This window comes from Myotis lucifugus, unplaced genomic scaffold (genome assembly GCF_000147115.1).
Source record: "Myotis lucifugus unplaced genomic scaffold, Myoluc2.0 scaffold_645, whole genome shotgun sequence".
NCBI lineage: Eukaryota > Metazoa > Chordata > Mammalia > Chiroptera > Vespertilionidae > Myotis > Myotis lucifugus.
The window spans coordinates 323,327-340,450 of NW_005871693.1; the positions used below are offsets into that span (position 1 = coordinate 323,327).

Genomic DNA, 17,124 nt, shown 5'->3' on the forward strand with positions numbered 1-17,124 from the left:
ACACAGCTGTGTCCTCCATGGGAACTTTGCTGGATCCCTTCCACTGTGTGTGCAGTCATGACCTCTTCAAATCTTCACATTGATCCTGGGAACTGGCCTGGCAGGAATTGCAAGGCAACGTGGAGTAGTGGCTGAGCACAGGGCCAAGTCCGCGCCAGCTGTGTGGCTAGGTACCAATTCATTGGCCCAAGCCTCAGCTTCCTCATCTGTAAAGTGGGAAGTCCAGCAGCACTTAGCTCATAGGGATGCATGAAGGTTAAGTGAGATAGTGCACACACGGCGCTTCATCCCGGGACTCCTCTTGTGTAGGTAAGATGACTGAGGTTTGGACGGATGCGAGACTCCCATCAAGGTTGTGTGCTTAGGAGGTGGCACAGCCAGACTGCAGCCCATTGCTTGCAACTTCAGGCCCAGGATGCTGTCCTCTGCATCTCCCCAGGTCTCTCTACTGCGATGTGCACCACCCCACCAACTACAGCCTGAGCTGCCCTGCTTGCTCAGCTTGGACCAGCCCAGCTGACCTACCCCTGAAGGGCCCTCCATGGCCTGCCCCTGGCACTTGCTCTGTGCATGTCTGCATCGCTGTTCTCTGTATCTCTGGTGGAATGTCAACTGAGAGTGGGGACCTTCGAGGCTCACCCAGTCCTGGCCTCTCAGAAAGTGCTGTTCCTTCCTGGGGTCTCCCAGAACAATCCTCTGGGCTCTGTGAGGGAGGAGCCTTGTAAACTTCCCCCCAGGCCTGAGTCCTAAGTCCCTCCTCCCAGTGGCCCAGGCTTGGGGAAGGCTTGCACGGGACACAGACACTGTGTTTTCCGGGACCTCACACACACCCCTGCGGCTTTGCTGTACTCACTCGTTCATCTGCTTTCTTAACCTCGGCTAATGCAGACGTCGCCCCAGGGTGACTCGTCTGGGTTTCTTTCTCACCAGTCACCAGGAATCTGAACAGTCACCCACTTAATGTCTTCTCCTCGGGGCATCACAGGCTCTCCAGCTGCACCAGAGGCCACCAAAAAGGACCACTTCTGTGGTCACAGAATCGGGGGCTGCAGGGGGTGGGCAGGGAGCAGAAGATCCTGCTGTCAGGACAGCACCTTCATCTTCCTGCCAGGCCCACCATCACTTCCTGTGCCTGTTGCAGATAGTTCCCATGCATCTGTTGGTATCATGGCACCTCCATGCTGGGCCCTAGGGATGCCACGCGGGAAGCCTTGTCTGCAGGAGGGCTGTCTGCTGCGCAGGCGCACGGTGAGCACACACAGTGGTCAGAGCTAAGCTGCCCACCAGAGCGGCCCGAAAGAAGGAAGAGAGAGGAACCTGGTTCTGTCTGGGAGTGGGAATCTTCAGAGAGTGTGACTACCTGAGCACACGCTGGAAGAATGACTCAGCTTCCAGTCAAGAAGGAGAAGAAGGGCCTTCCCGGTCATGCTAACAGCACGTGCAGACAGGCATGAAAGAGCACACACAATCAGGGACGCTGAGATGGGACCAGTTCTTGACAATCCTGTGTCCCACACTATGGCACTTGGGTAGAGAGCTTACATTTCGTTCACTCGGCCACCATTTGAATGGTCTCCATGACAAGAAGCTCACTCCCTCGTGTGCCCATGTGTCCCGTGTCACAGTGTCCCTGCACTAAAGCCGTGCTTCTCCTCCTTCATGACCTACGCCAGCCCCTGGGGCAGCACAGGACACATCACCACTCAGGCCACAGAGCACTTACTGAGTGCCCACTGTATACTATACACACATGACAAGAAAGCCAATCCCTGGGGAAGGATGAGCACTATCCGTATAAACCAACGCAGAGCACAGCCCCTCACGCCGTTCCCCAGGCACACGCTCACACACAGGCCCCAGTGAGGCTCTTTGTCTCCACCGTAGTGGGCAGTGGACGTACTTGCAGGGCCGCGGCCCCATACCCGGGCCTGCCACCGTCGTGGACACCAGCCAGTTCCCTTGCACAGGACACAGACACTGTGTTTTCCGGGACCTCACACACACCCCTGCGGCCTTGCTGTACTCACTGGTTCATCTGCTTTTTTAACCTCGGCTAATGCAGATGTCACCCCAGGGTGACTCGTCTGGGTTTCTTTCCAGCAGGAAAGGAATTTTGAAGCTTGAGTCATTTGAATCTGTGGCTCTGAAAGGTCTCCTGACCAGAAGGAACAGGAAAATGTCACTGGCTGATGGAAACAATTTTAACGTGAAATGCCACCTTCTAATGATCGTACCTTTTGCTGCAGCTGCCAGCAAAACGGCACTTAGCTCTCTCCTGGAGGCCAGGCTCTGATCAAACAGTTCTGTACCTCCTTCTGCCCCCCCCGCAGAACCATGCCTTTCAGGCCATCATGGGACTCCTGGCAAAGAGCGAGCACCCCCTGGAGGCCTTGCCCTGGCCTCCCTCACTCTCCCACTCTCTGACCCTTGGGTGGGGCAAGGGGTTCCTGCTCCATCCACTTCAAATGAGGCCCTGGAGTGAGGGCCCCTGGGGCTCCCATAGCACACAATGCCTCCCCTGTCACTGCACCCCGCTCTGTGTAGGCGTCTCCTCTTTATCTCCTTTCTCCTCTCCAGATTGAGCTGCATGTAGAGGAGAGGGATCACCCCCATCCTGCTCACTGCTGTGTCCTCAGGTCTAGCACAGGACAGGTCTAGCACACAGTAGGCACTCTCTAATGAACAGATGGAGAATAACGGATGAAGGAAGAAAGAAACCACACCCCTCTTCTGCTGGGCAAAGGAGAACATTTCTGCTTTTCTCCAGACTGCTCTGGTCCAAAGAGGTCCCCCGGAGTGCACTCAGGTGTTTGTGTGTGTGTGTGTGTGTGTGTGTGTGTATGTGTGTGTGTATGTGTATGTGTGTGTGTGTGTGCACGTGCGCGCGCACAAACTCACGCACTCACACGCTGTCTCATCCAAAGCCATCCCAGGTGGTTGTTCCTGTCCTAAACACCTTCAAAGTCCCCCACCCCCGGCCAGTGGGGAGCTTCAGCACCTCGTGTGGCCACCCAGGCTGACCTCACCTCTCAGCCCAGCACCCCACCCCACAGACAGTCAGTCCAGCCCTGAGCGTGTCACATCTCACACTCCGGGCTCTCTACCAGGGATGCCCTTCTTCACCCTTTGAAATCCTGTTTATCCTTCCATCCCCAGTCTAAGAACACATCCCCTGGGAGACAGGATTCTAAAACGCCCTGCAAGACCCTCCCCTGATCATTCCTTCAAACACTTACCCAGGTGCCACTGTCGGGAGCTCTGCAGATGTATTTCAAGTCTCAAATCAGTGACCTTAAGAGAAGAGGCAATGCAGGTGGACTGACCTCAGCCTTTGAAAGCAGAGCTCCTCCTGCTGGTCACAGAGGGCAGTCGGGGCGGTGGAAGCAGAGAAGGATTTGGCCCAGATACAGGGCACAAAGGTGGCAGAGGCCCAGGGGAGAGGACCCCAGAGCAGCCTCTGGGAGCCACGGCGACCGCCAGCAAACCTTCAGCAAGGACCTCAGTCTGACAGCAGCCAGTAGCGCATGAGCGTAGGAGTGGGTTTCCCCAGAGCCCCCATGTGAGACTTCCCCCTGTGGGTGCTGAGCCAGGCCAGACTCTGGCCTCGGGAACAGGGGCATCAGAAGCGAGGTGCATGGGATCTTGTGTGTTTTTTCACCATTTTGTTTTTTAATTGTAAATTGTGGTAAAATACACATGACAAGAATTACCATTGCAGCCATTTCTAAAGTTCAGGTGAGCACTGGTACGGACATTGACCCTGTACTTCCTCCCTTCTTGCCACACCGGAGCCCAGCATGCACTGGCCACCAGTTCCCGTCCCCCCTCCTCCCCCCCACACCAGGTGGCCACGAACGCTCTGTCTCTCGGGCATCGGCATTGTCTGAACTGCTTGGTTTGTGCCATTTGTGCAGCGAGAGAAGAGCAATCGCCTCCTCTCCGAAGCCTTTGCTGGCGCCTGTGCTGAGGCTCCTGCCTCCCTCGACCGGGCTCCCACTGTCCCCCCGAAGCCCAGAGCCCAGTCGGGGGCAGCACTAGTGCCCATGTTCCCGTGGGTGGGCAGGACTTGAAGGTCCCTTGAGAGTGGGAACAGGAATGTATTCACAATTGGTTCCCCGTGGTGCCTGTTATCATAATAACTAATAAAACGGCAGTTACCATGTATGCATTTGTTAGCATCTATTGCATTCTGTAGTAAGTCCTTAGGTAAGCCTCACTAAAAAACACCAACGTATTCATAATGAAAATCATGACAATAACTCACAACCTGCTGGCTTCCAGGCTAAGTATTCTATATGTACTCTTTCATTTAAACCTCACTGCCTTACGAGGTCAAAATTATTATTAGCCCGTTTTAGAGATGAGAAGAAAGACTCAGAGAGGGTAAAAAGAACAGCACTGACTCGCCAGGATCACGCAGCCAGTACCTGGAAACCGCGTGCTCACCTCGGGCTGAGCTCGTGGAATCGCACAGGGGACGGAGACGGCAGGGCTGGTCTGGCGTAGTTCCATCGGCCTCTGCGCTGGGAGCCACGTGGCACTCGTCCTGGGAGAGTGAGCAGGACTCCGTGAGGGCGCCAGGGCACCGCAGCGGGAAGCCACGGTCAGAAGCTGAAATGGGCCCAGTCGTTTCAAACCAGGGGGGAAAGGTGGGGGGAAACTGAGGAAGGGCGCCCAATCTCCATTCCTCTTCTTCCGTCAGGGAAGCTCCTCGTTTAACTCCAGAGTCCCACTGCTACACACGGTCTGGGAACCGCTAAGTCCTTGCCAGCCTTTCAGCATGAAGATAAAGACTCAGAAAGAGTCACTCGCCCAAGTTCACCCAACCTTTCTGTGGTCACATGGAGACTAAACCCATCTCTCCTGTCTCCTCTGGGTGACGGGAGGGTCCCCCGGTGGACCAGCAAGACCCCTAGATTCCCGCGCTTCTGCTGCTGGCCCAGGAGACCGAGGGCCCACTGGCCTGGGAGTCAGCACGGTGCCAGTCTCGACTCCATCCCCAGCCATTGTGTGACCTGAGGCAACTCACTTTCCCTCCTTGGGCCTCAGGTTCCCAGCTCTGAAGTGAGGGTGTAGGCGGGGTACCTACATGTGCTTCTCCGCAATGCAGGAGGCTGTGGTTCTGTGCTCCTGGGAAGGCCCCCAGCAGCGCCTCAGCCTCCCTTGCAGCTCTGGCCAGGAGCACCCCGCCCCTACCCGGAAACGAGGGGGTGGGGGGGCGAGAGACAGAAACACAGAGCAGCTTCCGGGGAGAGTGAAGCCAGGTGCAGAAGCCGGGCGGCGGGCGGAGTCGGCCGGAGGCAGTGATTTAATAAGGGCCCACTTGGAAATGAGATCGCCCCAAATAATAGAATAAACCCTAATTTACTCACATTTATCTCCCAGGGTTTTTTGGGGGAAGCATAATCTCGCCTGCTCTACAGTGATGGATTAGTGCAATGGAAACTCCACTGGGAAATAAAAAAATACATCTTGTAGTTTTTGACGTGTTATTATTCAGTGTTATCTCGTATGCCTCCTTCCAGGCCCATTACTCATGTTCACTGTTTCCCCTTCCCTTCTTAAAAACCAGGGCTGCCAGCACGTGCCTCCTTCTCCATTTGCCTGAGCATCGCCTGTGTTAGGCTTTCCTGGGCTGGGGGGGGGGGGGTCCTTCCGGAAGATTCCTCAGGGGATAATGGCCACAGCGGTGGTCTGTGGTAGGCACCTCCCCTCTCCTTTCTGCAGCTGGAATCAGAGCTGCACCTGCCCTTCTCCAGGAGCCAACCTGGCCCCTGACCTCTGAAGGGACACTGGAGCCCCTAGCCTCTGACCTCCAGGGCTGAGCTTGCTAAGGGGTTAGGGGTAGGAAACTCTCAAGCAAGAAAAGGACACAGATTACCTCTAGGAACCTGAGGGCAGCCAGTACAGCAAGGACTGCCAAGGAGGTGGGGAGCAAAGGACGGGGGGATTCTGGGTCTTTCCGTGGCTTCCCATTCTCTCTCCCTCTCCTTCTCTCTCTCTCTCTCTCTCTCTCTCTCTCTCTCTCTCTCTCTCTCTCCCTCTGTCTCCCCTCTCCCTTTCCTTATTCCTCTCCCTCTCCCTCTACCTCTCCCTCTCCCTCTCGCTCTCCCTCTCCCTCTCCCTCTCGCTCTCGCTCTCCCTCTTCCTCTCCCTCTCCCTCTCCCTCTCCTTCTCTCTTTCCCTCTCCTCTTTCCCCCTCTTCCCCCTCTCCCTGTCTCTGTGAATCTATTTCTCATGTCTTTCCCTAGAGACTGGCTTTCTTTATATGATTCAAATGGGCCACCCCGGTTCCTGTTCTCCATCATCTCCCAGATGCAGCATCCCACCAACTGTGCCCTGACTCTCCAATTCCAGAAGAGAGCCTCTGAGTGGCCCAGCGTGGTCCAGGAACCCACCGCGGACCAGGCAGCCATGGGCATGGAGTGAGGGGAGGGTGTGGTTGAGGCTATGTGGTATTTTCATGGTGGTCAGGCCCAAGGCTTCAGGGGGCAGTTCTGCAGGAAGGGGTGCACACCGGGTAGGGTCTCTAAGGGGTGACTGCTGCTACGTAACCCCTCTAAGGCTGTTGCTTCCTTATCTGTAAAATGGGGATGGCGACAGAAGGAAATGATGTATGAAAGCAAAGGTGCTCTGTGAAGGGGGCTGGGCTTGCAGTCAGCCCTTCAGGCCTCCCAGTTCCTGCCCGAACGCCCTCCCTGTGAGAAGAAGCAGGCAGGCCCCTGGGATCTAAGCAAGGCCAGGCCACCGAGGGCTGCAGAGGGTGGGTGGTCCGTGCTGCTTCCCCAGCCACCTGAAGGCCACAGTCGCAAACCTGCCTCCCCAGGAGAAGGAAGGAGGGAAGGAAGGAAGGAAGGAAGGAAGGAAGGAAGGAAGGAAGGAAGGAAGGAAGGAAGGAAGGCGGAAGGCCTGTAGCACCCTGGAGAGGCCACGCATAATTGCTAATGAGCAGGTGTGACCAAGTCTTAACAATAATCAAAGTTACCAGCTAAGAACTTGTCCACGTCAGGGTCTAATGGTTCCTCAGCACATTCAACCTTGAAGATGTAGTGCCTCGCATGCCCGGTGACCATGCAGAGCCTGTGTCCTGCCTGCTGATGGCAGGAAACTGCAGGCAGAGCCCCAAGAGAACCTGGGGTCTCTCCCCTACCTGGGGTTCCAGGCATAAAACCTCCCCAGGCTGTGCCCTGCACGCCCTGTCACTGCCCGGGAGCTGGCTCCACCCGCACAGGTATCTGCAGGAGGTCCTACTTGGCACCTCGAGGGCTGAGATCCTTTGGGTCTGAAAGAAGTCAAGCTCCCAGGTCAAGAAAACCCCTTTGAAGTCCCCTTGCTCTTCTCCTCCACTGACACTCTGCGGCCCTCGCCACCACCTGCTCGCTAGACCTCACCGTCATGGACACTTGGGATAAACAGACGCCTTTGTAACTCTTTGCACTGACTTAGGCCATTCGTATTTCTCCTCTTATTTCACACAACTTATGGGGTGGATTTTGTTCATCCCATTTTGCTGCTGAAAAATATCACCTCGGAGAAGCTGATGAATTTGCCCAAGATCACACAGCTATGAGCAATATTCTCACCTGTGTCTACCTTCTCCAGAGCCTGTGCTCTTTAGAGAAACCCTCCCAATTGCATTGACCAGACTCCCCTTGGCCTGACTCTCCTCTACCCTGAGAAGCTGACCTGGGCCCACGGAACAGGGCTGCCTGGACCACTGGCTTCATCTGAGGTGCAGGAGAAGTGGCTCTTGACGTGAAATTGAAAGACCTGGACTCCTCAAGTGGCAGTTATGCTCCTACTACCCACATAATCTTAGACAAGCTGTTTAACCCTCCTCATGCCTCAGTTTTCTCATCTGAGAAATGGTAAGAATATTTTCTACTTCACAGAATTTTTAGGAGGGATCAAAAGACCTAGCCAGCTAGAAGTCGTCGTCATCATAATCATCATCATCATCATCATTGTTCTTGGCCTTCAGATACCGTCCTATGATGGCCAGCCAACAGCATGTGTGTGGATAAAAGTGCAAGCAGGTCCTTCATACATTTCCATGCATATTAGTGATACGTGTGTCCATGTGCCTTCCTCTCTCCCCTGGTGTCTCCTTGCCTGAATGTGTCTTTGTGTGACCACTTTCATAAACAGATTTCTCAGTAATGGAGAATTCACTGACCAATATTTCCACCCCATCCTGACTCCAACACAGGTCCCAGCCAGAGGCAAAATTATGACGCTGTCTTCAGTGACCTGCTCAGGACCTCCAATGCTACCCCTCAGAAGCCAGAGGCGCTTTATTCTGGCACACTCCCAGCCCATTCCAACCCCCACCCCTTTAAGATGTACCTCACCTGTGCTGTATCTCCTCTCGGCTAATATATCTGCATTTAGAGGCTCTTTAAAGCTTCTCTCAGCCTCTCAAAGGTAGGATGGCCTGGAGCCTCTCCGAAACAGGGATAAATTTATTAATCCCTTCTGCTCGAGCAGTCCTATCTCCAAATACAATAGTCATGGGCCAGCCTGGTGGTCTGTGAGCTCAAGTTCATTGGTACCCCAAATTGCATCATCTTAGAAATACTAATGCCACTCCATAGCCCTGGATTCCACCACCTTATCTATTGAAGTAGTGGGTCTTGAGCAGTCCTTAGATCCTGTCCAAGGTGCTGATGTTTTTCTTGGTTGGCATAGTCTCCTTGTGTGTAACCAGTACTCCCTCCAACAATAGGGCCCATGAACACAGAGCCTCAGAGAGTGGATCAAGGTGGAAAAGGCACAATCTACATTTCCTAGGTAAGCTTCAATATTTACCTCTGTAAACAGGGATAAGAATAATGACTCGCAATAGTCATTGTGAGAATTACATGTGTTGCCTCCTGCACGCCCCCCACCGGAATCGAACCCTGACCTCCTGGTTCATAGGTCAACACTCAACCATTGAGCCATGCTGACTGGGCAACACACTTGCTTGTACTAAATTTCTCCAACACACAGTTTCTTCTCTCATAAAGGGAGATCAGTAACCCCCTCCTGGAGTTTCTTTGGGATGGAATTTTTCAGTTTGTAAATAGCATTCACTAGATCAGTGATGGCGAACCTATGACACACTTGTCAGAGGTGACACGCGAACTCACTTTTTTGGTTGATTTTTCTTTGTTAAATGGCATTTAAATATATAAAATAAATATCAAAAATATAAGTCTTTGTTTTACTATGGTTTCAAATATCAAAAAATTTCTATATGTGACATGGCACCAGAGTTAAGTTAGGGTTTTTCAAAATGCTGACACGCCGAGCTCAAAAGGTTCGCCATCACTGCACTAGATAGTAGGTGTGGCCCTGTCCTTTTCACATTCTGCATTTCCTCTCCATCCAGTCCCTCTCCTAATGTCCATGGCCTTCAGTCTTCTCCCCGAAAATTCTGTCTCCCCTATGTCAGACTGGGTTGGATTCTCCTAGAAGAATTTCTGGTCAGGCCTCTATCACCATCCCCACCTCTCTCCACCCTCATTAGGGACAGAGTCTTTTGAGAAGGGTTACCCTGACTTCTGTGCAGGGAGTGGCAGGTCAGAAAGCTGGCTCCAGGGCAGTCTGAGCCTCCTCATCCATGAGAGACAGAAGAGCTGTAATTGCCTGGCATCACCTCCCCTTACCTTCTAAGTAAGCTCCCTTCTCAGCGGGGCAGTGCTCCCCTCTGTCTTGGCTGCTCTCTGCCATTGCCATGGCCTTTCCCACCCAAGACAGCCCCTCAGGCCCCAACAGCCTCAGCTCTCCCCCAGCATCTGGCCTCATCCTTTGCTCTCTGCTTTCCTCTTCCTGTCTCTTCCTCTCATGTAAAACCCCAGTCTTGCTTCTAATGCAGAAATGGAATTATCTACAAGGATTTGAAAGGACAAATGTGCAGGGAGCCAAATGGCACTAGGACCTCCTCTTTCCCTTTGATAAATTCCTTGGCTGATCCAGCAGTCTTTCAATTAGGTGGATTAAACTGTAACGGCGAGCTCTAGGAGGGAGGGAGGAGCTGCTTGGGGAAGACAATAAGTTCTGTCAGAATGAGCTCATGGTTCCAAAAGGGGGGTCCCCTCTCCAGGAGGTGGACTGCACCTCTTATTATGTCCAGCACTTTACAGCTTGAAACATCTTTTTCATCCTCTGTATTTCATTTGCTCTTAACAGAACATTACCTATTTTATCAATAATAAAACTGAGGCTTAGAGAGTAAATGACCCAAAGTCACACAACAGAGCCTTAGCTTGACCCTGGCAATCAGGGTGCTCCTGTGGCTCCCTGCCCTGTCCAGGCTCCCAGCTGCCCATCACACAAGACACAAAAGTCCCCAGGAGCTGGGAGAGCAGAGAGCTCAGCAGCTGCCCCACCCTCAGACATGCATGACTGCATTTGGGCAGGTGACTTCATTAGACTTGAGAAAATGAAGTGCCTGTTCTGTAGCCTCCAAAGGCAGCAAAGCCTTAGACTCCAGAGTTTTCCAGATTTCAGTACCAGGGGGAGGTCATATGGGCTACAAGGTTCAGTAGGTGATGTTGACATGAAGGAGGGTTTTTCAAGGGGCTCCACCTAGGTCTTTTCCAGTGAGACTTCTGCACAGAACATGGTCCCTTGGAAGCAGATGACTGGGACTGACAAAATAGCAATGCTGGCTCTTGGTCCCTTCATCATGCCCCCCACATGCCCCACCCTCCATGCTCCACCACTGGCTCCCTCTTAGGAGTAAGGGACCGTCTGAGAGGTACTATGGAGTTTCCTGCACGGGATTAGGTCTAAATGGTTCAGAAAATGGGACTCTTGCTATTACTCACCCTCACTACCACTCCAACCAGGAGGCCAGTGGCTGCAGCAATGCCCTCAACCTCTCCACTGTGGCCTTCTCCTCCAGAGTCAGCTCGAAGGGAGGGTGGCCCTTGGTTTGACCCTGAGGACACAAGTGAAAGTATGCTCCTGGGTCCCTGGTCCAGAGGAAGGAATTGCAGAATCACACACGGGCCCAGACTTAGGTCCTGGAAAAGTCTGACACCTTAGAATCAGAATGCTGTCAGGCTCACACTAAGTCAACCTGGAAATGCATCCAACCAACCTCTCACACTACTGATGTGGAAACTGAGGCTCAGAGACAGAGGTGACTCTCCAGGGCCAAATGGTGGAATCATTAAAGATCTAGGAACACCCAAGTCTCCCAACATCTAGTCCTGGACCCTTCCCATGCTCTGGGAGGGGTGACTTAGCCAGAGCCTAAGGGTGGCTCTAGAAGATTGAGAAATCTCCTAACTGTGGTCATTGGGTAAGAACTTTCAAGTCCTCTTTATTATATATAAGACATCTTCCAGAATTGCCAGGTCGCCTCGTGCTTAAATGTATCATTAGTCATTAAGCATCTATTGTATGCAGAGTGGTAGAGTAGATATTGTGGGACCCAGGAGAATAGGGGGGGAAATGCATTTACAGTCATCCTGAAGCTTACTGCTAGATGAACATATATTCACTCCACAAGCACTCATTGAGATCCCACAAGGCACGTTGAGGGGTTAATATGAATAAGATTCCTGTCTTCCGGAAGCTTCCATTCTAGTGGATAAGCAGAGCTTATTAGGCATTTACGACATGCTGGAAGCTTTTCCATGTGCTTTACCTGTTTTATCTCATATCATCTGCACAAGATCTGTGAATGCTCACTTTATGGATAAGGAAATACATCCAGAAAAGTTAAGAAACATACTCAAGGTCACCTATCACTTAGCCAAGCTGGGATTTGAACCCTGGTAGCTCAGCTTCAAAGGCTGTGTACTTTTACTTGCTTTATTACTGCATTAGGTTAGTGTGAAGAGGTTCCAAAGGACATATATCTTCCCAAAAGTGACTGTGCAAACTGCCTGCACCCAAGCTGGTGGTGCGCACCCACCTTCATCCCCGGGGCTCCAGTGACCAGCATCTCTGTAATCTATAGGCCTGTGGGATTCAAATGTGGATTCAACTCTCTGGCCCTGTGACATTCCATCCTGGTAGTGAGTTACTGTTTTAATTGAGACTTCACTTAGGTAGAACTCATTGCCTCAAGTGCAAAAGATTCCAGACACCCCAAATCCAAGGTCAAGTTTGGCCCAAGCCAGCTCTCTCCCCTGGTTCCTCTGACTGCAGTTGTAGAGTGACAGGAGGCTGCAAGCAGTCCCCCGAGAGAGAGGCCATCCCTCCTGAAAGACAAATGGCCTTGTATTCTGTGGAGACGGCCCTGATGCTCTGTGGCCTTTGGATTAGTGAGTGAGAGCAGCGCCCTGACAGGTCAGTGCTGTCAACAGAGAGGATGGGGGTGGTGAGCAAGCCAGGGACCCAGGTGGGGAGAGGTGACCCTGTCACTGAAGAGGAGCCAGCCTGTGACAGCAGTTTAGCAGCTCTAACGAGCAGCCCCGCTCTCCCACATCAACGCTGACATCTCTGTTTGCTCAGGCAGCAGCACCGTCTGTCTGCTGGTCCAGGCCCTGCCTCCTCCCATCCAATCTTCCTGCAGCCGGTGCCAAATGAATGGCTGCGTGACAGTGAGAGGGACAGCTGAGAACAAACCCTGGGGTTGGGACCCTCAGGGGGGACTTCGGCACAGTTGCATGGGCCCTGGATTTGGCAGAGGTCAGAGATGGGAAGTGGGGGTCACCTTGGTAAGCTGACATTTACCAAGGACCTACTATGTGTGGGTCCCAGGCCAGTCTACTTTGGGAATTTGGGAATGAACAAGACTAATCCAGTCCTATAAGGGCCCTAGTTGGTAAACAGCAGAGATAGCAATAATATCAGGTAAACCCTGAGAGCCACAAACAACTTACTATGGGAGTACAGAGGAGAGACCATCACTCCTAGCTCAGAGGCAGTGGGAAGACTTCGTGGAGGAAGCAACTTTTAGGTGGACCTTGAATGACAGGTAGGGTTTTGACAGGCAGGAGAACCACTGGAGCCACAGAAGAGAGGCAGAGCAGTGTGAGGTCGATGGAGATTCAGGGGATCAACCGGCTAAACCTTAGGACACAGAAGGTGTGACTAAAAAGGTGAGTTGAGACCCAGAGATAGAAGGTCTTGGATACCAGAAGAAGCCATTTGTTCTTTATTGAGAAGAATGGGGTCTCTTGAAGACATTAGATCTGGATAATGATGTGGATAATGGGGGCTCTAGGGGGAGAGATAGCCAGGAGCCACAGGAGGTGTGTTGGAGGAGAGATCACTGGAGTTACCACCCCCTAGAAGGCTGTGGAAAACAAAGACGAGCATGTGTAGGGTTAGGTATGGCGATGCAACAGAAACCCAAGGTAAAGTGTTTGACCTAAAAGAGGCCTGGAGGAAGCCAGTCCCGGGAGGGCATGGCCGCTCCAGACTTAACATGAACCCAGGGTTCTTCTCTTTCTGTTCTAACATCCCAGCATGTGGTTTCCATCCCCAAGGTCACGTCATTAATCAAAGTAGCCGCTGAAGCTTCTCCCATCTTGTGCCCTTTAAGCACCAATAGGAAGGAACGGGGAGAGGGCAGAGATCTCCCTCTGAGGCAGCTGCCTTTAAGGAACCCTCACACCTTCTCTTAGAACACTTCCTCTTACATCGCATTGTCCAGAACTTAGGCACGTGGCCAATACCAGCTGCAAAGGACGATGGGAAATAGCATCTCTGTTGTCACTGGAAGAAATGAGAGATGGTCAGTGGAGGGCAGCCAGTAGTCTCTGGCCCAGGGAATCAGAGAGAACGCTGGGCTGTGAGCGCTGGGGCCCTGGGCGGTTATGAACCCAGGAACAAAAAGGGGAGTTCAAAGAAAGAGGAGATTTGTGGTGAAGAAGGAGCCTGGTTCTGATGCCAGGGGTCCCTGCTCCACGTGCAGCCAGGGACTCCTATGGCCTCCCCAATGGTTAGCCTTAACATAACCCCCTCCTCAGAGGGCGAGTGGCGATGGGAGGATAGGAATGAGGAGCTGGGAGACCAGGAAACGTTGGCCAGGGCTGAGAGAGGAGGCTCCGCCCCGCCCTGTGAAAAGGGGTAGGGGCGCTGGCTAATACTTGTAGTGTATGTCAAGAGCTTCCTGGCAACAGGAAGAAACCAGGAAATGAAACTGTGTGGCCAGAGTCACAGATGGAGGCAAGTACAGTGCACGGATGGAAAGCTTTCCCTAGAGGGGCCTGCAGCACAGCATGCTCCCCTGCCAGACAGGGAACCCACAGAACAGGCGAGCAAAGTTCCTGTCCCAGGTAGGCCTTCCAGCGCTCGCCTCTGATCTCACCACCCCACAGGCCACCCCCGTGGGAGAGCTGGAGACCCGGGAAGGAGAGGCCTGGGGGCCTGTTTCCAATCTCCTCTCCCTCCTTCACTGCAGTGGAGGGTGTGGGCCCATAGGTGGAACCGCAGCGACGATGTTCTTGGTGTACAAGTGGGTGTAATGAACACCGCCCACTCTCCAGTTCTCATTCGGATCAGCTGCTTCCTTTTCCAAATGTGCTCTCATCTTTCACCTCAGCAGCCTGTCTTTCAACAGAAAACTTTGCATTCCCCCAAACGCCTGACGGGGGTGAGAAACAGATTTCACCTCTCCAGCTAGCGCCCTGGATTGTCAGTGGCTACTGGGAGCGGTGGAGAAATCCCAGGATGCTTCTTGACTCAGTGGGAAAAAGTGCTATAATCCACCTTTTAAAATATAGTTTTATTGATTTCAGAGAGGAAGGGAGAGAGAGAGATAGAAGCATCAATGATGAGAGAGAATCAATGATGGGCTGGCTCTTGCATGTCCCCCACTGGGGATCGAGCCCACAACCGGGCATGTGCCCTGACCAGGAATCGAACCATGACCTCCTGGTTCATAGGCCGATGCTCCACCACTAAGCCAGGCTGGCCGGGCATATGTCAGTTCCGATGTCTGCATGGGGAGGAAGCGGGGAGCGATAGAGGGACAAATCCAGCTAAGTGCTGCCCCTGGTTTAGCACAATCAGGTATGTAATACGTGTGTTAAATTGCACGTCAGCTCTGGGGGCCCTTTCTCTCGGTGACCACCTCCCCCACCTGGGTCTGAAAGGACCGCATAGTGCTCTGTCCCAAACCACAGCGGGCGTCCAGCCAGCTGGACTAGAAGGACTTGGTGGACTGTGAGGTGCAGGGTTCTTGGTAAGCAGCTCACATTTGTCTCTGAGATTCTCTTCCCGTGGCCGCCGCTCTGATCCCTCGGCTCGGAAATCCCTGTCAGTCTGAGAAGACCTGAGGCCAGCAAGGGAGGTTCTAGGAGGAGTGAGAGAGGTGGCGCAGAGAGAGGAAGGGGTCTGTTCCCTAAAACTCTAGGTGGAGTCATGCAACTCTGGGAGCTCAAATCTTGAGGGTCCCTGAGGAAGACCCACATAGGACGGGCCAACTCCTGCGCCCAGGTCCAGCCTGGAGGCCCTATTAAAGGGAGTCGCCAGGTTTTCCCCAAACCCTTCCCGAGCAGGCACCCCGCAGCGTTGGGTCCGCAGGATGCTGCTCCTCAGCTTGATGGGGTTTCTGGGCGCCCCACCGTCCGGGGGGGTGCTCCTTGGTAACTCCCCACCCTGTGACCTTGGCCAACAGAGAGGGGATCCCACAGAGCAGGATCGCCCATCCGAGGAGCCAGTGACTCCCAAGCCAGGCCCATCAGTGGTCAGTGTGCATCATTAATCTCCCACAATCCCAGATGCCCCCACTGTTTAATGACCTGTCACTTGGGGGCGCTCTTGCTCTCACTGAGGCTGCAGCTTAGGCTAGCCCACCCCCTCCACCCCCTTCACCCCCCACCCCCACCCCCGCTTGGGCAAAACTCTGGCTGCCACCACACAGGCCACTGGTCACTGGTCACCAGCACTGCGGTTCCTCCAAACCAGCTCTACCCGCTGGGGCCAGAAGAGGCTGGACCTGGACTGTGGCGGGAGGAAGACCCCGCAGCCCTGGTCCCAGAGGGCCTGCATCCTGCCTTGCAGCATTGGGATTCACCAGAGGGTCTTCTGGGATCTTCACCTTCACCTTGAAGACCTGGTTCCTGGAGGTAACATCCACAGAAGCGTCCCCACCTCGGTGTCTGCATCCCTGCAGTGTCTGACTCTCAAGCCAGTTCACCCCCAGCCTCCAGCACCAGTTTAAGGCTCCAGCAGCTTTTGCTCCAGGAAAGTGAAAATGGCCCTTCAACTCTGCGAGGTCCACAATAAAAAGCATCAAGTTCTCTATTTCTATTATGGATGCCTTTTTGCATCTGTGAGCTGGACTGCTTTGCCTTCTGTTTATTTCAACTTCAGTGAGGTGGCTCAGCCACTTAAGAATGTGGTAGCTGGTTTGGCTCACTGGATAGAGCATCGGCCTGGGGACTGAGGGGTCCCAGGTTCGATTCTGGTCAAGGGCATGTACCTTGGTTGCAGGCACATCCCCAGTAGGGGGTGTGCAGGAGGCAGCTGATCGATGCTTCTCTCTCATCGATGTTTCTAACTCTCTATCCCTCTCACTTCCTCTCTGTAAAAAATCAATAAAATTTTTTTTTTTTAAAAAAAAGTACCTGCCCATCAAGGGGTCTGGGCCCCACAGACAATTCCCCAAACAATTCCACCCCCCCCCCCCCGACCCGAGGTCCAAGTCCAGTGTTAGAATTGCAGTTCAGCCCTAGCTGGTTTGGCTTAGTGGGTAGAGTGTCAGCCTGTGGACTGAAGGGTCCCGGTTTGATTCCCAGTCAGGGCACATACCTGGGTTGTGCCTTGATCCCCAGTGTGGGGCCTGCAGGAGGCAGCCAATCAATGATTCTTTTTCATCACTGATGTTTCTCTCTCTCTCCCTCTCTCTCTCCCTCTCTGAAATCAATAAAAATATTTTTTAAAGGAATTACAGTTCAAAGCAAACAAGATTGATGATGTGGTAGATCATCAGACTGAAGATGCAGAAAAGACAACAGGAAAGTCTCCTCTCAGTTGGGTGTGACTTAATCAACATGACCAGGAGTTGAGAGACCTGGGGGAAAAAAACTGCTTCCTATGTTAATAAGCAAGGGGGGGGGCCCCCTAAAGGTGGTGCAGACCCGGGGGAGCGCCCCCCCCCCCGGGTAGGCCCTAACCCCAAAAAGGCGCCCGTTCCCCGGGGCTAATAATTTTTTTTTTAAAAAAAAACTT

General features: G+C 53.1%; 1 pseudogene; it reads left to right on the forward strand.

Annotated features, from left to right (window-relative positions):
* Positions 1-17,124, forward strand: part of LOC102431965 — a 242,084-nt pseudogene that overhangs the window by 223,328 nt on the left and 1,632 nt on the right.